Source organism: Seriola dumerili, unplaced genomic scaffold (genome assembly GCF_002260705.1).
Source record: "Seriola dumerili isolate Sdu_G_001 unplaced genomic scaffold, Sdu_1.0 BDQW01000309.1, whole genome shotgun sequence".
In the NCBI taxonomy this organism is placed as follows: Eukaryota; Metazoa; Chordata; class Actinopteri; order Carangiformes; family Carangidae; genus Seriola; species Seriola dumerili.
In genome coordinates, this window is record NW_019174564.1 from 1325139 (window position 1) to 1342197 (window position 17059).

At 40.9% G+C, this 17059-nt stretch overlaps 1 protein-coding gene across 3 annotated transcripts in view; it reads left to right on the forward strand.

Annotated features, from left to right (window-relative positions):
* The window catches only part of kcnip4 (potassium voltage-gated channel interacting protein 4), a 112660-nt gene that overhangs the window by 82953 nt on the left and 12648 nt on the right, over positions 1-17059 (forward strand). The window lies entirely within an intron of this gene.

A 17059-nucleotide genomic window follows, 5' to 3' on the forward strand; every position in this document is an offset into this window, starting at 1 on the left:
GCCAGTAGATGGTGGTGTCTTCACTCATTTGCTAGAAACACTGACTATATGAAGCAACCTTACACGCACACGCACACATGCACACACACTTTGTTAGTTCTCTTCATCACTCCACTACATCTCAAAGGCTTTTTAACTCCCTTTGAAAAGAAGTGGTTACATTTAATGAAGCAGTGTGATCAATACTATTTTTCTCTTCACTTTTCATGCCCTTACATCGGTGTGTATGAAGATGACTGAGACATATTGACTCCACACCTCTTTCCCTCTAACCCGTCAAACCCTCCTATATAAAGCCTTAAAAAGCCAGGAGAAGGCAGAATTAGCCACAGCCACATCATTATTATTTTTTTGTTTTATTATTTTCCAAAAAAGGTTTCCAAAAGCCTCTTTTCAAAAGTAGTTTGAAGTATGAGAGATTTTTTTTTTTTTTGTCCTTGTGATTAAAGTAGATTCCAGTGAGCGTCTTATAAGAAAGGAAAGGTATTGTTTTGGCAAACCGTCCTTCTTTTTCCGGGTGGAATTACTTTTCTCTCCTTTTGTTCCCTCATCTTCAACTTCTGTTTTTCCTGTAGCCTGAAAATAGTGTCATTTTCATGATTTAATCGTATGAGCATACATATTGTCGAAAACAAAAACATTCACACGATGACTCAAAAATACAAATGACATGCTGTTAACATTCAGTGACACTTTTTGTCCTGTCTTTCAGTGTATATGCATTTCAGAATGTGTGTTACCGTGGCTGTGCATCTTCTTGCACCACACCTCCCCTCCGCCTCTGTCTCAACCCCCAACACACACACATAGACACACACCCTCCCCACTCCCTCACTCATATCCACTCCCTCTCATCTTCCCTCCCTTTCCTTTGCAGTGAGGCAGTCAGTGTGGCTGAAAGAGCTACAAACTATCAGACGAGAGCAGAGTTTGCTTTCCCTGCTTTTCCACTGCTTTCACATGTCTCCTCATTTGCAAAGACAGAGAAAAGAAAACGAAGGAGGTGTTGAGATCAGCATGCTTGGACTGTTTTTCTAAATTCTCATTGACCCCTCGAGATCAGAGAGACCCTTAATGACATCAGGATCCTCACGAACCCGAGACCAGCTCTCGCTTTTCTGATTCGTAACGTGGTCACATTTTAACCCTTACCCAGACTGGATTTAGGGAGCGAGCGGGCAGTAGGCGGGTGCCGGGAGGCGCCCGGCCCGTGCGTGTGGGCCGGCGTAGCGCTGGAGTGGGTGCAGGGGAACTGGAGTGCGGGGCCGGGTGGCAGCACTGGTCCTGGCGGAGGTCCCGAGGGAGAGGAGGCCGGCTCGGGCTCCGGGTTCGGGTCTGGGTATGGTGGCACGGAGTGGGCTGAGGGTGGAGCAATGCTGAATGCAATCTGGGAGACAGAGGGGCTGCAGACGGTGGGCATCGTTGTGCTGGTGTTTGCTTCGATCAAGCTGCTGCACCTTCTGGGGCTCATCAGCTTCTCAGAGGGTAAGACACCGTGGGAGAAATGGGAAAATTGAGGGAGAGAATGATAGAAATGAGGAGAAAGAGGACGTAGAAATAGAGAAATCACATCTGAAATGAAAATTGCTTGTTAACAGATCTGCAGTGTGTTGTGAAACTTGATAATGCATTTTCAATCAGTCATTTCCCTTCAATTTACAGCTACTGTTCCCTTGACTCGGTTTCTCTATGGTTACTAGAACTCCTTTGAAACCGACCTGAGGTTTCTCAAACAGCAATTTGAAAACTTGACAAGTTAATTAAGGTCACCATACCAAAGCAGGGAAGCTTGGGATGTGACTGGAGGCAGGACGAGTTTGAATAGGAAAAATGTGTCAGTTCAGAAAGATTGAAAAGCTTGAGAGGCAAGTTCTGATTGAATTTCCAGAGTTAGGAACTGGGAGATGAAAGACCACTTCTGTCATTTTTGAGCCTTTGAGTTCATTTTTGTCATGGTTTATGGGGGATGTTAGAGGGGAGAGGTCCCTTTTTTTTTTTTTGTGCACGTAGTTTGTGAATGTGTTTACAGGCATGTTTAGTAGCTCAAAATTCAACCAAACTAGTACTTCTTCATATTCATGCATCTTATTGTGCACTCAAGGGAAACCAATCATACTCTACTAAGTAAGGGCACAGGATGTGTCAGACCTAAATAAACTGTTTAGTTTGGATCTACTGCAGTTGTCTCATTGAATAACGTAAGGCAGCATAGTAAGCAGTTTGAGCTGAAAACCAGCCCATTCATCAGACTGCTGTTTAGTAAACACGCCTTATCTTCTAATTAAGATAATCAGTCAGACGTTTCTAACGCTGTATGTATAGAGACAATTGGTAAACAGAGGAAAAAAAAAAAATGATCATGTTAAATAGCAAGTAGCTGGAAAAGGCTGACCTGACCTGAGAGAAGTGTTTACATGGAGCGTGGAGGTGTTAGCGTCTGTGTATTGGCTGTGGCTGTGTAATTTCAAAGGCACATGGGAGCAGTGTGCGGGGGGAACAGTGAACCTCAAGCTCAGCGTAACAGTTTACATGCTTCACTAAACAGCAGTGAGTTGAAACTCGCCTTCTCCTCACACTTCGTTTCCAAAAGTAGCCGACATAATATTGATTATGTTCCATGGTGAGATGATACAGATGTCAAAGCCGGGGTGTTTGCCCGTTAATGTTATCTGTATTCCACACAGGTGTCTCTGAGGATAATTACTGAGAATATCAGCGATCTGAGTTTGTGGTACCTGACAAGCAGTCAATACAGGTATTGATGTGGTGCATGTGTTTGTAGTCATGTTCAGGAAAAGATGAGGGGCATGGCAAGCCATAGAGATGGGGGGTGGGGAGGGGAGGGGGGGGGTAGAAGGAATTAGCCTTAGCGACTCATTACAAGAGAAAGAAAAGTACCAAATTTTCATATTTAAGAAGCAGAGACCAGAAATCTTTGGCAGTTTTTTTTTTTTTTTTTTTTTTGAAAAATGTCTGAAATGATCAAATGGATTGTTTCAGCTTTAACTTCTCTGGAGCTGCATCTGACTAATAATCTGTTGATTATTTTCCTGATTAATTAATTCATCTTTTTAAAATATTTAAATCTTCAAGGGGCCAACAACTTAAAATCCCAAATTATTCATTTTACAGTGATAAAAGGTCAGAAAAAATCTTAATTCTTCAAAGATGAATTCTCTGTCAATTGACTAATCAGTTAATCATACAAACTAATTGTTTCAGCTCCATGTAAAAGGGCCACAGCTGATAATACTGTAGAATCCAGGACCTGCTACCTTTAATGTGATAGTGAAAACCACTGAACTACTGCTCCATTTTTATATAAACCCAACAGTCATATAGAGTTACCTTTGTTTACATTTTTGTAACACAAATCTCTTTTTGCAGCTGTCACCTCCTGCAATAACTAAAAATGTTTGTTTTTTACCTTTTTACTAAATCCTCCAGGGAAAGTGTTTCACTGAGCGTGCACGCTCTGCTTCACATTCATACAGTCAGACATGTTCACAGCTGGGAGCTGCCCAGTACGATCTCATCCTTCTACTGCCGACCACCTGAGCCAGCTCCACTGGGACAAGAACTGTACGATCTGATCACTTCTACTGCAAAGATTGTAAGGACTTCAAACCTGGAAAAATAGTTTGTTAGCAGCCTGTCGCTGCCACTGGCACGCTTCCTTGTTGGAGAAATATAACAAGATCATTGCATCATTGCAATAGACCATGCACAATCACCAGGGCATTGTACTGTGAATATGAGCAAGGCCTGGCAAGCAGAGTAAAAGTAGCCACTTTCAATTTGATTATAAATGTAGTTGAACTGATGTCTGCATGTATTCCTGCAAACTATGCCAAGGATAGTATTAGAATATCACTGCATGTGGGCTCATCTTGGCCAGGAAATGAACCCCCTCCCCATTAGACATTTGATTACTTTTGTTGTAAATTTGGAATTCTACTGCAACGTAACAAGGAACAAATTTCACCTTTGTTTCTCTTACAGACACACACTGATCCTTTCCACACATATGTACATTTCTACTTGCACACGCAGTCATTAGCGCAAAGTGCTGAGCAAAGCCTCACAGGGTACAGACTAATCATCTGTCACACAATGATAAATAATTCTCTGGTTCAGCCGTACACAGCACCAACCCAATACCCCCTCAGTCTCACACACACACACACACACACACACATGCATTCACAACACCAGCATTACCCCAACCAGGATGGAACGCTGTGTCAATTTGGACCCGCCATTTGCTATTATCGGGTGGGAGCACAGAGAGTGTCTTAGTGCTGATATTCATCTTACAATGTTCTTGTGTTCTCTGTGTCCTTGATGAGGATTTATGGCCTGGCAGCAGAGAGCTTTAGTGTCAGCGCTGACCTGCACAGGTTTTCCTGCCGATTGTCTGTTTTCACTTACCGGAAGGTCCCGGATGTGGTGGGCCAGCTAGATGGTGCCTTTGAGGCCTGAGTTGAACCACAAATTAAGCAGATCCAGAGAAAACTACAGTTAAACCAAATTTTATACATAATAAGGGTAAATGTAACATTGAGTCTACATCAGCATAAAAATCTTAAGGACTTTGGTGTCCGCTTGACTTTTCACCTGGTGAACATGCTGAAATGGTGAACATGGTTGACATTAACCGCATACTGATTTTAGCATGTAGCACACATGTATCCTAAATGTAGCCTCACAGCTGGGATAGCTGTATATTCTTAGTCTTGTCTAACCAAGGCTAAAGCCAAAACACTCTAGTTAACGCATGTTCCACTGTAGTTTGGTGTTAAGGGTCAACCCTTTCGAGTATCACCCTGTTGTTCAGTAGCATCAGATGCAGGAAACGTCTGAGGTTCAATGTCATCCAGCACTTGAATGGTCGCTGGCGGAACGCAGGGGAAAAAAATGGTGTGAGGTCTGAAACAGGTGGTAAAACTTTCAGTTTGTAGACTGAGACTTTTGAGTGTAAAAAAAACAAGCCTGTTGAATATTTCTGACACAAAATTACAAGTGACCTTTCTGCTGTTGTGCTGTTGTGTGGCATTTAGTTGTGATCTAACAGTTCTGACATGCCTGTCATTGATAATCACATCAAGTGGGTACAAAGCTGACCTACAGTATGAGAATGACTGTGTCCAAAGCTGACTGGTTTAGTCAGAGCCTTTACAGTGTGTCTTCTTTGTCTATGCAGGTCATTTTGATGTTTGAAATAGGCTGGCCACCAGTGAGCAATTTGAAACACTGTAAAATACTGAAGTATGTTCCTCATTTTGTTAAGTGCAGAAGTGTGTACATTTGTTTTATGGGCGTGGTATAAACTGCGCTGCATTTTTATGGGATTGTTTTCTTTGCTGAGTGACACATCAATCACCGAAGTTGAGTCAGTAGAAGTGTTTAGCATCTTTTTCATTATTTCAGATGATGCCATTTAGGATCCTGCCCAGTTGATTTAATAGGCAGCGTCCATCATGGAAATAAATCTCCTTGTTACTCAAGCAAGCAGCAGGATTTAAAAGATTAAAATATGGAAACACGGACTCTGTCACAGGTAGTGAAGTTTGAGATATTTTGCAGGAAGCTCCCCTGCAAGCTGTAATCGTTCATCCACTTACCAACCCGTTTAAAGGACAACAATCAACTGGCCCAATTACCCTTTGGCTATTTTCCAGAATGCCTATTTAGAGCGGTGACATGATTGACTTAACCTTTGCCCGAGCGTCCTAACTTATTGGTCCCTCTGGTGTCTTTTAAGAAAAGAAAAAAGCAGAGGAGCTTATTGAAAGTAAGAGGACTCGTCCTGTCTTTTTGAGCCAGGAAAGCAAGGACAAGTATCACTCAAGCAATCAATTTGATGAAAACATCACAGATAATAAATTCTGATAGGAGGAGGATGATAGATGCTTGTGCCAAGGATCTGATATGGATGATTACAGCACTTAAAGGCTCCCGATGGAAAAGGGAGCTGGAGGCAGGCTGTATTCTTAAAGACATATTTAATTATGACCTCTGTACTATAGCAGTGCAGGGATGCAGCATAATGTACAGTGTCTCTAAAGCACCAGCTTGTGATACTCTCAGATGTTATTAAATGCTTATTGAATTTTGTGATATTCATTAATTCAAATCTCACACAGCAGTGTGCAAATTGTTAGTCTTATTAAAATAAGATAATCCATAGTTAAAGCTAAAAAAAAAACCAAGTCTTTCATAAACCTTCAGCAATCTCCAGAGCTTTGAAGCTGCACGTGTGATACTTATTTTCAATCAAGGCCTTACTCCAAGTATGCTTATTCGGCATGTTCGTGACTTTAATTAGCCAGCAAAATGAATAATCATGTTGCCACATGAATCTAGTAACAATGTTTTCCATAATTAAGCCAAGGACATAGGTTCTCATGCATAATGCAGTCGCTCTTTGCCAACAGTATAGCTAATTGCAAATTCTGTGCTTTTTTTTTTCCAGATGGATGAATGTACCAGGCTTTATAGTCCCCTCTAATTTCCAAGGCTGAAAAATTTTGCTTGAATATTTATTGCATAGTGTCTTTTTGGTTCAGATTGTTTTTTGACTCCTTTGTTTCTAACTCTACCCAAACTGTGCAAACTGAGTGCATTAATTCCTCTCAGCTGATTGAAGATAACGTTTCTGATGGAAGGAAAGTGGTGGAAATAGCCTGTGAACTTCAGTTGGGTGCACTAATTTAAAGAGAACTGGGACACTGGGATAGAAAGTGCTGACTTGTACCTATGGTGAACCAATCTCATTACCAGTGACTTCGATAGTATACTGGAACCGTTTGCTGCGCAGGGATAAGTTTTAATTTGCACTGAGTCTGATAAAATATCTTACATCATCAGCCAGGAAGACTGACAAGTCCCAGCACATGGAATAATAATTAAACTTTTCTAAATAATAAATGATGACCATTTAACAAGTAATGGATGCACAAAAAGATACACAGAAGTACGAAGAAAAAAAACATTATCACTTTACTTGGACGGTGTTGCAGACCATAAATCATTGTCACAAAACTGGCTCGCAGTGACCTTTTCATTACAATAGCGAGTGAAAGCCTCATTGTTACATTTGTAATTAATTAAGTAAGTAAAAAGGTAAGCTGCCCTCCGAGCCACTTGTGCTTCACTTGTGGTGATTCCGGTGAAGTGAGATGCCGTATTGCCCCAGTCTGGATATCCTGTTTGTCTTTCCTCTTTGCAACAGCATGTAGAGAAAAGTAGATCTTAGTGTGGATGGTTGTTTTGGAATTCAGACTCTTTACGTGAAATACAAACAGAGAATATCTTGTCATAATAGAATCCATAAATCTATTAATGCAGTTTTCTGGTAACATCAGTGCGAGTTTACTGTCAGCAACTGGAATACGGATGACTCACAGGGAAGTGAGTCATAAAAACCTGCTCCCCCTTGAGTATTTTTCTTCTATTTTTTTTGCCATGAAAGCTCTGAATTTTTGAGGCTGAAGTGTGATAGAACTTCCTCCCTTGTTCCACCATATAATCTTTAAAATGCCTGGAGAGGAAAGGGCAGAGAACCTTTCCTTCCAATGCAGAGCAAAGTTTTCTTAGAGACAGACTGTTATTGAAACACTTCAAAGTGACAAATGATTGCAATTAAAAGCATAGACTGCCCTTTCCCCCAGATTCCAATAAATGTCTCAGCCCTTTGATGGTGTGTCATTATGGCCAGTGTGAGAGCATGCTCTCCTTCATAAAGAACCTTGGCATCCAGTCCCCAGCGCTTCAGTCAGTGCAGTCACTCACACTCAGCTCAGAATAGCAAGGGACAGCATTTTATCTGTCCATGTTGAGGGTGAAAAATTAGCTTCTTGAACTTGAAGATACTGACATTTCTTAGAGTTATGCATCGGTGTCACTGTCAATCACCCTCAATCATGAAGGACAGATAAGTGCCATCCTTCATCTTTTCACTAAACTTTTTCTGCACACCGCACACTTTTTCAACACGAGATTACCTGCTGATTCCATTTGAATTGTCCTCATACTGGCACAAGAGGGTCTTTTCTCTTGAGAAATTAATCAATAGTTCAGTTTATTGTCACCAAAGGACCAAGCTTGAGTGAGAGCACACAGATAGATGACATGCTGCGCAGAATTGTCCCAATCCCACAGTGCTGATGACGACGAGAGTCTCGTGTCAGCTCAGCCAAAAAAACCGAGGGCGTGTTTGCAAATTGCACTGCTGCTCCTAGTTATAAAATTTAGTAGCACTGTCTCCAAAAATGGTCGCAAAATTCAACTAAATGGTTGCAGTCTGGAGCCTTGGCTAACCTAAAGGGAATCATCAAGGCTTCAATCCATTCGGCTGTTTACACAGTTCTAGTCCCAGTCTTGTTGGACTCAGATTTATTTGGATCTGCCTTTCATCATTGGCAGTAAAGCAGAAAACTTAGTGTCATGTCCCAGGATAAGTAAATCCATATCTCACCAAAATGCAAATGAGTGTTTTTATTTAGGGCCGTTGCACAGACAGTCGGTGTTTGTGGTCTCAGTAATGTGACCAGTTGACTTTGGTTTAAAGACAGGCCGTGCAGTGACCCTGCCGTCCTATCTTCCTGTTCCTCAGTCGATTTTTCTGCCTGCCATAAGGAACTGGAGGCCGTTGTATTAAATAATAGGAATGACATATCGCTCTCTCCGGCTCCAGTCTTCGGGTTTATTTGTATTTGGGCCCACCAAATGGGAACAAATGGCACATCTGTATCCACCTCCCTCATCGTCCGTGTGATTTATCTGATATAAAATGAGCCTTTCTCATTACACAGTGGGAACTGTATTTGAATTACTTTTCTTTTATTGACTTGGATCTGCAGATCTAACACTTGCAGAAGCAGAATAGTAATCAGCAAATGTCCACTGTTGGCAGCTCTGGTATTCTGGATGTCGGCTATAATTTGTTTCAGAGCATTAGGAAATATTTGGTGCTACAAACGGGAATTTATTACACCTCAGGAAAGGCAAAGTCAGCCTTTGCAAAGGAGCTAGATGTTTTATCTCCTGTCTACAGGCAAATCTGGATATGCAGGGATTATCTTTGCTGTTGCACTTCCCTTCACTTTTTCACAGTTCACCCATTTGATATCAGTTGGTATATTTCTATAGGGTTTTCTGTTTTTGGAGGATGGTGTAGACAACCATGTATTTTAGACAGAGTTGCAGACTCTGTATATACAAAATTCCCTATTCCAGTGAAACACATGTATAGCAATCTCCCGAACTCTTGGAAAATATTAAACTGCAACTGATTTCACCTATCTATTCAGTGGGGTCCAAAAGTCTGAGACCACTTTCCCATTCAAGTCCATAGGAAAGTGGTCTCACACTTTTTAACCTCGCTGTGTATTAAACGCCTATTCAGTCCACTGCAGTATTTCCATCTAATCTGGACTTTCTGCAAGCACATGTGTTGTTGACTGAAGCAATGAATCAAAATAGCAACACAACGCTTTCCCCAATTTGGGATTCTGCTGGGGGACTTGTGCCAGTAACGTTGGTGTAACTCCAGGTCAGTAGGTCAGTTTGATATCCTTCTGGTCTTTTTTTTTGGGGGGGGGGGGATCACCCCAGCATGGATAAACTCCACTACTGGGTAGGCTTCCAGACACTGCTCATCTGTGTCCTCATCCCCTTTCTTGCTGGGTGTAATTTCAGTTAATTGCTAGCTGCCACAAGTCTGTCACATTTGTCCTTGTTTTGCTCAAAAACAACATTCAGCCTTGGGACTTGGGACACTGGAATGAGGTGTTAAAGTGAACCTGCTGTTTCTGACACAATAAATATTGGGCTTAAGAGTGGCCTCCTAGCCCCTGGCTCTTTTGCTCTTTTCCTGATTGGCTTAGATTTAATTTAGCCAAAAGGCTTTGGCTCTGCACTTGTGTAACTGACCATATGACAATATGACCTTCTGTAAATGTTCTATGTGTACACTGTTGCTAATACTGAGTTGACCTTTAGAGATATGGGAGAGTTTATATTCATAACCAAAAGAGGTATTGACCCATCGGCATCTGGCAATATTATTATCTTTGACGTAATTATCAGGCAATTAAAAAAAGCTCTTTTTTGTTTGTTTTGTTTTGTTCTGTTTTTGTTAATTTACAGATATTAATTATGAATGACTCAGCATGTTCAGTTCTTATTTTGGTGAACTACTATTTCTGCATGAGCAAGAACAAATACAGTAGTTGTGTTGCAGGTAAAGGCGCTATAAAAGATAAATTAATAGGTTGAGCTTAAAACATTTGAAGTTTTTGTTTATTTTTCAGTTCAATCTTCATCAGTTTAACTCCGATCTGGCAATGAAATGCAACGTGTGTTGCATTTTGGTGCAAATCTTTGCTTGTGACAGCAATTCCCTGATTCTGACTTTGATACCATCTGTCTCGAGATCTGCAGGAGACAGATTAAGGTGTTAAGAGATTAACACCTGGAAAAAACTGCCTTTGATACCTAGTGTGAGGACAGTAAACATGTCAAAATATTCCCTCTATAGCATTTGCTGTTAAATCAAAAGTCAGAAAGAGGCAGAAGGTGTTGAAGAAGCAAAGTGGAAGCATTACATGTTTAAATCTTTGTTGAAACAAGCTTTAATTTATATATTTGTGCAGCAAATGCCTGTGGGTATAGTGGGTAGGGAGTAAGAGATTTTCTATCATTCTATCCATCTTTTCTGCTCTAGCTCGAGCAGCTGCAGTTGTAAGGCTCAGCTCCACAAAAAATGCCCCATACGAACATTAGCTTTTCATTGTCCTGCAATGTCATCTCACTACACATTGTCAGACCGTGAGTTTTGTGCATAACTTGAGGGAATATGTTGTTGATTGTTTGTTGGTGTCACGTGTTCCTTTGGAGTCTCAATGCAGGTCACTGACCAAGTTTCCCACTGAATCACTAACTCAGTAAAGTCATCAACGCCAGAGTTCCAGTTCTCTGCAGTGATTAATTACTCCTCAACAAGGAGCCACTTTGAACCACGACCGAAGAGACACATGAAGATGCAGAAAGATAAATCGCTCATATATGGGACTTGAAATGTCTCAGAAAATGACTACTGACTATAATGTGCCTAAAGCAATGGTAAATCATACTGGAACCCAAGAACTTAAATTCCAATTTGAATTTCCCTGAGATGATGAATAGTAATATCAGTTTAAAGCCTGAAAGCAACTCACCGATCATCTCTAACTAATGCTGCTTTTGTCATCTATACCTGATGTTTACATATTTTGCCCTTACATGGGCAGCACTGTGGACACCATGCAGCCTTGTGACGAACTGGATACCCTCAGATTAGTGTTTGATTGCTCTGTGTTGTATTGCCAGGACTTGGAACAGCCTATATTAGGAGTGAGCTCAAGGTTGTGATAAGATCAGTTGTGAGTGTGCTTCAGGTGTTACGTTTGTCAGGACGGTGTGTCATCAGCCGTGGGAGCTTATCGATGGAAAGCCACACTGTAGTTGTGTCAGTCTGATTCATGTCAGTTTCATTTGACAGTTAGGAATGTTTTTACTTACCAGCCACAAATCCAAGTCAAACGGGACACGTTCTTATCAGGTCATCAGTGATTTACTGCCTCAAAGAGAAGCTTTTTTTATTTGACACCTGCAGCTATGCCACACTAATTGGTAATAACAGTGTTTCCATAATGGTTAGGTATGCAACCATAAGAGCAATCAAACAGTGCTGTTGAAAATTTTTGCCAGAAATTATTATCGTTTATTCAACCTGGTACTTTTAATAGGGAAACAAATTACACAGGTAAATTACCTGGAGGGTATTGGTGTCGCTTGTGGCACGGGGAAATGGAGAATAATGTGTGGGTAGTGTTTTCAAAATCAAAAGACTATGCTTTAGCTTTTCCATTATTTAAAGGGGTTTTCACGTTACCAGTGTGGAAAAAGGTCTTTCTTTTCTAAGCATTAAGAGAAACCTAGAGAAGTCACTGAGACTCTTGCAATTAGACTAATTCGGCCATTAACTGTAACACAGAGCCAGTGTCCAAAGGTGTGGTCAAAGATCTTCAAAACCATTATTGAAGCTCTATAGGCTCACACGCTGGGTGCTGCTGCCCGTAACACTATCATGTAAACTGTAAGACAAGTTGCGCTCCACTGGATTCATGGCCTACTTTTGTGAGCCCGCCTCCTTGGCGCCATGGTGCTAAAGGGACAGAGAGGATCTAAACTGTGTGAGTTAAGACCTCGTCTTAGACACACACACACACACACACACACACACACACACACACACCCACAGAAACGCACATAAACAGTAGCTCTTGAGAAAAGACTCATTGTGCTAGTATCATACACACACATGTAGGTACTATTTCAGTAGCTACTTTCTAATATTGGGGAAAAAATGCTTATAACAACTGAGTAAAAGACAGATAGTGAGGAAGTAGAATATATCAGCCAATTTCACATAGCTTAAACCTAGACTTTCCCGATCATAGATCTTTTTAATAATTCTCATTTGATTTCTTAAAACAAGCGCTTTTGCACTTACTCTATTAAATTCATCCATCCCATGTGGTCCCCCAGGCCATCATTTGCCTCTGTGTAGCACTTTCTGTACATACACCCTCACAACACAACAAAGAAGCAGCAAGCTCAGCAGCACCGTTCATCAAACTGTGTGCTTCAGCACAAGAATTGACCTGAGATTTATAGATTTTACGCAGCCCTCCGTGGTTAACTGAAGACATTTTAGTTTGTACATGATATAGATTCATCAAATATTTATTAGCCACTCTTTTTCAGTTCATGGATCCAATTGATTCAGGGCCAGTGAGGTTTTGCCCTCTAGCTTGACTTTACCTTTGAGATAAATGACTCTTGAATCACAGATCGTGAGGGTGTGACACAGTTGAACTGTGATTGATCAGTCCATATTGGAGAGAAATATTCTCATATTCATTTTTCAGGGTTTGAGTATATTTGTGGATCCGTCAGCTCATTGATAGATAAGATACTGTGTATTATATGGTCTAGTGTGTAGTAGACCATTTCATTGTTATAGTCTTCAAAGCTAGTCACAGCAGGTCCCATGGTAATATCAGATTTTATATATATTTTATATTTTTGCTGAGGCATTTTTCTTTGTTTACAACCCTCAGAGGGCCTTCAGTTTCATTCTCTTGTATTTGCTGCAGGGCAAAAAAGGCAAAGGCAGCTTTGTTACTCAGAGGTGGCAAAGAATTACATTTCTGATGAGCTGTTTCGTCAGCTACAACCTGCCATTATAGAAGCAGTCACTCAAGAAGCTTTTTCTTTTCTTTTTTTCTTTTTTTTCGAGGAAGGCAAAAGTATGGCATGACAATATGAATGTGTGTGCACGTATTGACTGAATCGGTAACATGTAAAATGTGTACACGGTACAGAATCCTCTTGCTGCATACTGTATACTTGATTCTTCAGGACAACAACGCCCATTCATGGTTTTTAATAAATTGGAAACAAATGATGCAGTGCCAGCAAAACGGTGAACTTTGATCTTTGTGGGTAAGGGTGCAGGGGCACAGCACAAGCTGCTCTCTACATTATCATACACATACTCAAGCGTCAGATCCATTTTGTCAATAAACTAAAAGGGCAAACATTAATCAGACAACCATGACTGCATGCTCTTTTCCTGCCTGATTAAGCACAGTGTCACTCATGCTGTTTTATTCCACTTTAGAGATCTTTTTTTTTCTTTCTTTTTTTTTTTATTGCCTGCATGTTGGTTCAGCTTTCAGTTATATTAGTGATAGTACAGATCATCTGATTTCACTCTTTCAGTCACAGAGTTTGCACTGCATCCCAAACTCACTGCTCAAGTGCTGAGGAATCCACTGAAGCCTGTCCTTGAGCTAGAAAGGATGTCTCAGTGTAGTACAGTAATGCCTCCAAATACAGCCAGCTTGCTGTCAGGGCTAATATATCTTGGAAACAAAAGCAACATCTGTCTAGTTCAACCTCAGTGAGGGCACTCAGACGTCTCCTCTCCACTCAGGAAGGGAGGTGTGTGTCAGGCAGGTAACAAGAACAGATGAGAGCTTCACTGAGTCCCTTCATCCTCTAAATCTCAAAGTTATCGTGTCATTATAGAGGGTGATGAGAACTGGCCTAAAGCTGACAGCGAGACTGTCAACAGTGTCTTTTATAGCTCATAAATTTGTTGTGCACCATGATGTTGGTCATTGTGTACACTTTGCCAGTTCTGTGCCAAGAGCTTTTAACCATCTGCTCTTTGTCTACACAGTATTTAACTCTAAACACTGCGAGGGTGAAAAAGGCTGAGACCACAGCAGATTTTGACTTTGAAACTTCTCTGCCAGGGGTCTTTTGCCAGGTTGCTGAAAAAATATTTGGAAAGACTTTGAAATCATGCTTTAGGCTCAGTGTGGTCAAGCTGCGTTCTACCTCAAACTGAGCAGTCTTTCACATTCATCACTTCTGACCAAAATGATAAAACACACCAAAGAATAACACAGATAGTCATTGATTTTACTTATGTGATATAATTTGTTGCCATGGTACCCACCATTTATTTCTTTTTGCACCCTTGATTCTTGCCCGACTGATTCTGTGAACTCAAACTTCTCACTCAGTGCACTTTAATAAACAACAGAGCCTATACAGTAGGGTCCAAAAGTGGTCACAGACTTTTGGACCCCGCTGTATATAAGTAAAGAATTTAAATTTTATTTTTTAATTTGATATTGATTCATATAGCCAATATGAATCAATAGAATTAGATGTTGATAAGTTTTTAAGTTGTATTGATTTTGCACATGGTTCAGGATTTTCCTACTGATCACCTTGTAGAACTAACCCACTCTCACACCACAAGCAACCTTTTCCAGGCATCCTTCTTCTCTGGCACAGTAGTTGTACACAGAGCCATTCTTCTCCTCACACCCAATTTTCAGCTGGACCTCCATGATTTTGCCAGACCAGGTTACAGATTTATGACGCCCTTTTCACAGTCTCTATTCCATGATGTAATTGTAACCACTTTGTCCCTTTTTAGCCCTGGTATACAGAGGCCTCTTATAACTCCCATCGGCCATCTTGATGTTAGGTTTACTAGTTACAAACATGCCGTGAGATCTAGCTCTGCTATTATTTTTACCTGCGCATTGCAGCCTTGAAATTAATTAAGTGCTGGTGTGATTGACAAATGGTTTTCAGCACTCAAGGGCTCATCTGAACGCCCACGGCTGCCATCAAACCTCACACTAAATCTTTCAGAGTAGCCGGGAGCGGGAGGGGAAATGGACTTGTGTGCTTTTAGGCAAGCCTGTGAACTAATAACTTATAGACTTTCATACTCAAGAGCTGTGCTACATGTAACATTAGAGAGTTATTTGTGTATTGTGGTCATCAGTTCACACCTTGGATACACCACTTTTGTTACACCTGTGTTACAGTGTTACAGTGAGGAAAACACTCGTTTGTCAACCAGCATATTTGGCTATGTGTGAAAAGAGCAGACACCTGATGTGATATTGAATTACACCCTGACATGAGGTCAAAGGCACCATATCATATGTCCTTTGCACTGATGACCTACAATGTGCGAAGACACTCGTTAATAAGTCATGTGACCCAGTGCTCTACTTTTCATGACTTGCAGTGATTCCATATTTAGGCAGCATGCTAACAACTCAGATGGTGACCATAAACATTATCTGCTAAACATCTTTATTGTCATTGTGAGCTTATTACTCTAGTAGGCTAATGTTAGCATTTAGCTAAAAGCACTGCTGTGCCTGTGTACAACTTCACAGATCCGCTAGCATGGCTTTAGTAAGACTCTATAGTAACGCTAGTTGTTAGCCAAATGTCAGTGGCTCACAGTTCTTGTAAACTCAAGTTCATTCCTGTCCAATTGTGTATGTGCTTAAGTTAACTTATATCATTTGTGGGATTTTGAAGTCAGCCAATTTGAAGAAGTCATCTCTTGCTGCATTTGGAGCTGCCTGGTGAAGCTTTAATCTTACAGTGCGAAAGTACTGTGTTGTTGTCCTGAAGAACCAGCTATGAGAGATATCCTTCTGTCTATATGAACTTTAATACACCCTCACCTCTTGCATGTCCAATTTTCCCAGAATGCACTCAGGCTGTCAGTTGCGTGGGTAAGAGCTAATGCTGTATTTCCCAGGTTACCCTCAGATTGTCCACAAGCGCGGGGTGAGAGCTCGACTCATGAGGCTCTTTCCATGCTCCACAGCCAAAAAGCCATCCTCCAGTAATCAAAGCAAGTGGCTCTTCCAAGGCTCTCTCACTCTCTCTGTCTCTCTCTCTGTGATGATTTTTCTTTGGTTGTTATCTAAGATGCTTTTCCTTTCTGTGGCTTTTCTTGGTAAGGGGGCACACACTCAGTATAGGATTTAGTCACACATGATTGCACGAGCTGAAGTTCAGCTAAAACATTCATTTTTAGAAATCCTTTTTACTTGCTTTACATTTCACATCGAACATTTTGCTCTTGTAGATGTAGAAGTAAATAGATGCTTTTTGAATGTGTGAAATTATGTGATGATACCCAAAGATTAGAGTATTTCTTTTGTTCATTTTTTTCCATAGCTTGTCAAAATGTTTTTATTTCCTCCATTAAAGTAACAACTTAAAAAACTATATATGCATGTTGCAGAATATTTTCATCACATTCATGTGTGGAACACCCACATTGTATATCTGAAGTTAAACAAGGCAAAATAAACACATAAACACAAATCTACTATTTGCACAGCTGTAAGTATGTCACTTCTGGACTAACTCGACAATGAAACCCAAAAGGAGGAGGGCATATCGCCCAACATCACCGCCAAATACAAAGCATCAGCTCCACAGCAGCAGGTTAAATGTGGTCTTTTATAATATGTAGTCTTTTGGCTGTGGGCCACAATAAGACCCTTGGAGCTAATGAGGCATTCAGACACTGTGTCACACTTCAGGTATATGAGAGGGCCTGCGCCAACAAGGCAAGTCAAACGCTGTGCTGCGAGGACAGTGCAGT